The 4,858-nt window shown below is 33.5% G+C and overlaps 1 long non-coding RNA gene across 1 annotated transcript; it reads right to left on the bottom strand.

Moving 5' to 3' along the window:
• Positions 1 to 1,570: 1,570 nt before the first annotated feature.
• LOC126777939 (uncharacterized) lies at positions 1,571 to 4,534 on the bottom strand. Its single transcript, XR_007670106.1, has 3 exons — positions 4,428 to 4,534; positions 1,818 to 2,020; positions 1,571 to 1,740 (listed from the first exon to the last, which is right to left on the bottom strand). It is a non-coding gene; the product is annotated as an uncharacterized LOC126777939 (long non-coding RNA).
• Between the last annotated feature and the right edge of the window lie 324 nt (positions 4,535 to 4,858).

A 4,858-nucleotide genomic window follows, 5' to 3' on the forward strand; every position in this document is an offset into this window, starting at 1 on the left:
TCCGTGTCGTTTAAATGGCTTTAAAGTGGATTTTTCCTGAAGTGACACGAAAAGCGTTTAACCTAAAAATACAATGTACTGGGAAATATTTTTAAGCAATAAGTCTAGGAGAATATCTCAAGAAATTATATAATATCTTAAAAGCATTAAAGAATTTAAAGATTATAGGCAGATAATTGCATTTTTTTAATAGAATAGGAAGGCGGACGATCATATGGGCCACCTGATGGTAAGTGGTCACCAAACGCCCTTAGACATTGGTATTGTAAGAAATGTCGACCATCGCTTACATAGCCAATACGCCACCAACCTTGGGAACTAACATTTTATGTCCCTTGTGCCTGTAATTACACTGGCTCACTCACCCTTCAACCGGAACACAACAATATCAAGTACTGCTGTTTTGCGATAGAATACCTGAAGAGTGGGTGGTACCCAGACGAGCTTGCACAAAGCCCTACCACCAGTACAATACCACCAGTGCATAATGAGAAATAGCAACATGACACTTAATTACGCATAAATATTTATTGATATAAAATAGGGTAAAATCGATCATTTTACTCCTTGAATTCATATTATTTCTCAATTACTGCGTAGGAACGTTGCTAATTGGTTTGTAGGACATTAATTGGATCCAGGGCACAACATTGTTCTAACATATTGAAGCAGGTATAGACTGAGATCGGGTTAAACGGTTTCCTTGTAAGTGTAGTTTAGGTATTACTCAATAAGATATTATCTAGAGAGAACTAAGCAGAATATAATGATGTTAATTAAAAATAGCTACTCGTGACAACTTACGCACAAAAAAAATATATAAAGTATGAAGTAAACTAAATTCGTATACATTTTTTGTTATTTAAACATAGAACTGGTTGATCGCTGACTTTTCTGGAGATATAAAATCTATCGTATTAAATTTTGGTGTATCCTTTATAATTTTGGTAGCATGCGCTTCTAAAATACCTGGATCGAGTTTTCTGTCCGATTTCGTTGACATATTAAGCTGTGTATATCTCAAACAAACGACATATTAATATACTACGTAGCCTATGTCTCACCTGAACTATAAGCTAAAATAATATGAACGTTGACGTATCTGACGCGTCAGTAGGTATATCAGTTATATTTAAAATAATAATATTTACTAGCTGTGCAGAGGCAATAATGCCAGCGTCTTGGGTACAATGCCACAGGACAATCTCTTAGAAATTTGTAATGTGTATTTTGTTTTTTTTTATATGTTATAAAAATGACTGTACATAATTTCCTTAATAAGCAAATAATATTATATAACAAATATATATTTTTTATATTAAAGAAAAAAATATTACTATAATATATACATATGAAAGTTTATTTGTTAGTCTTTATTTCACGCAACAACGTAGAAACGGTTTGATTAATGTTTTAGCATAGAGATAGTTTCTAGGCCCAAGAGTGACTGACATACGTCACTTTTAATCCCGTAAAAGTTCACGTGTAATACTAGTAACTGACATTTTTTAATTTTTTCACCCTGCTGTGCCATGTACTCAATTCGTATCTAACTGAAATGTTTCCCGACGTAGTGTGGTACGCTATTTTGATGCTTGTAGTCTTCAAATGCTATAAGTGTTAATATCAATGTCGCATATCACTTTCTGACACTACACCGTCACCTATTACTTCAAGTTTGATGTAGAGAATTTCGTTCGATCGTGTTCATATTGTTTTCATTATTTCATTATTACCTTTCTAAAGTTAATTGAAATCATTAATATAATCTACATTTTGAAGAAAGATTTTACATTTACAAAAAAAAAAGGTTATACCGTATAACTGAAACTTTGTTTAACGTTTTTGTAAAGGTCCTTTAATGAAAGGGGTTCTCATTTTCTTTTTTGTTTCATCCCTTTGTTTTATAATTTTTCATGGAGTTGTAAGCGTAGAAACGAGTGTTGCTGTCTCTAGCCTCGGGGTAAGCAAGGTTTAAGAATTTTTTAAGTGTTTTCTGCGTTAATATTTGCCTATTTCGCTGTAATTTTAAATGATTGTACAATTGCTTTGTTTTGTCGCTTTTCGTTAATTTTTTTGATTTTCTGATAAGCATCAAATGGTTTATTTTTATTATATTTGTAATATATCGACCATTTCGATCTCCACAGACGTGTTGTGGCTTTCGTGTGTCATCTTTTATTTATATTAATGTTATTTTGTATGTAATGTGCCCGCAAGTTTCTACTAGGCAGCCACATCTATGTTTTTCGATTATAAATTGATGAAAATATTGTATTTATATGCAATATATATAGTTTTTTATGTATTATACCAATAGGGCTAAACATAGGTTTAAATAAAAAAAAAAATATTATAATAAATTAGTAGGAATTTTGATTTGCAATTAATAGTTATTGAAAAGTGATCAGATATTATAGCTAAACTGATTGTTTTTGATACATTTAAAAATTTAAACGTTTGGCAATTTGAAAAAAATGAAAAATGTGTAGGATCTATAGCAAATATTTAAAAATGTCGAAATCGAAACATTTTCCAACACTCAACCGCTGCCGACGTTTAATGTACCGATGTTTACATATGGAGTGAAGTGTTGAATGATAAACATAACATTCGGGAAACTGTAGGTGTCAACCAACTAGCCGGTGTTGTTTACATAAAAGTTAAGATTGGTTTACATTGTGCTTAATTTCAAATTCATTACATGTACTTTTACCATATTAAAACAAATTTATGCGAAAGTAAAATCGCAATACCGACTTAATTACATTTCAATAACGAAGTAAATCTATCAGTTTCTTTTCACATGACGATTAAGCTATGTACGACGAACCTAACATCATAATTATGACCATAGAGATCGGACGCCAACGATGCGCAGGGCACGTAGTACGAACGGACGAGGCCAGAGTACCCAAAAGCCTCTTGGAAAGCCGACCGGAGGGTCGCAGAAGTAGAGGCAGGCCCAACCTCAGACGGTTAGACGGCGTCGACCGGGACACCAAGATCTTAGAGGTGACAAGTTGGAGAACGAAAGCCACAAATAGATCGGACTGGAAATATTTACTGGACCAGGCTAAGGCCCACCCGCGGCTGTAACGCCTCAGATGATGATGATTAAGCTACCGACATGCTGATTGCGAGCCTTGGATCTGGCGTACAGCGGCATATACATTACGGGATCAACGGGTAAAATTAATTCGATGCGGAATGAGTCGCGCGAAACGGCTAATAATCTATAAAAAAATCTATACATATTAGTACATATATAGATATATATTGAAACCGTTATATAACCATTGGTTTACATTAATATAATGCTGTTTATCTATAGGTAGAATATAATTTATTATTTATCGCAATATTATTTCCAACAGCAGAATTAGTTTTAGTCAATATAATATACCCAATCAGCAAAATAAGCCTGCTCTGGAATACAAATAACCAACCAGACGCTCGTATCAGCTTTATTGGCAGAGCCCACCATTGGCACAATACTCGGTGCCATAGATCCCGCTGTGATATAACATTAAACAAGATTCCAAATTTAAAATAAGTTAATCCAAATGATTGATAGAAAACTAAAACCGGCAACGAAGGACCAACATACATAAATAAATGTTACAAATAAACACGATGTAATACAAGCCTTAAAACATGGCCTGGTATCTATCAATTTGTAGCATGTTTGTGTCTTGTACTTTAACACTTCACAAAACACCGGAAGTAATTAAACCGACGAAAGAACATAGTATTAACATGATGCTACTAATTACTGTCTCACGATAGTTCCTACAACGTTTAATGCAAATAGTTTCTAAGTACAGTGTACTAAGCATCACTTGTAGATTCACCCACATGACTTTTTATGGTTTTTCATAATTAAGTCAAAAAAAAAATTCAAGTTCGTTACGTTTGAATTGGTTGTAAAACAGTTTTGTCTTAATTAAGATATTTTAAAGTTATAATACTAATAATAATTAAAATGACCTCCAGACCGATTTTGGCCAAGGCGGCCAATCTCAAGAGAGATTAGCCAACTACGCAGGAGATATTATAGTGGACAAGTGTGTGTGTGTGCGCAAACACAGGTGCACTCTCTATTCCCTAACTCTCATAATCCGATGGGATGGCAATCCGACACGACCGGAAAGAGTTCAAGCGTAGAACCAACGGCTTATGTGCTTTCCGAGGCACGGGAGTGTTCACACTTTCAACTTCCAGCATCCGGACTGCTACTGCGAAATTTCTGAGAGAAAAATCCGATAAAATTTTATTGACCTGGCAATTGAACCCAGGGTCTCCGGTCTGCGGTCTTTCATCAAGCCACAAGACCAACGAGGCAGCTAGTTATAATACTATTATTGATATAATAAAAATATTCCGTATTCAAATAGGCTGAATTTTATATGATTATATAAAACTACCTTCACTGCACGAATTTTGACTCTACTCTTAAAACAAAACTCAGGAGTTTTTTTCCACCAAGTAAATGATATAGGTATACTATTTAATACAATAATGTATTTTAAGATGAAAATCGAATCGTTGTTTTATGTTTTAATAAAACTGCTTTCATTAAAAATTAATTAAGTCTGAAATTACCAGATAAGAGTATCGTTGCAAGCCATACAAATTTAACAATTAATTTTTAAGCATTTTAAAGTTACTTCGATTTTATGAGAACTAAGTAAGTTGAACTGAACATTCACCTGATCTATTTACAGTAATAATAAAGTAAGACATAACATACAATTGAATCAACGCCTTATTAGGTATTCACTTTGTAATTGGGACAATAACTTTCGTAGAAATTGCATCTAAAAATTAGGTAAGGCGCAATAAAATTGTACTTCAA

This window comes from Nymphalis io, chromosome 24 (genome assembly GCF_905147045.1).
Source record: "Nymphalis io chromosome 24, ilAglIoxx1.1, whole genome shotgun sequence".
In the NCBI taxonomy this organism is placed as follows: Eukaryota; Metazoa; Arthropoda; class Insecta; order Lepidoptera; family Nymphalidae; genus Nymphalis; species Nymphalis io.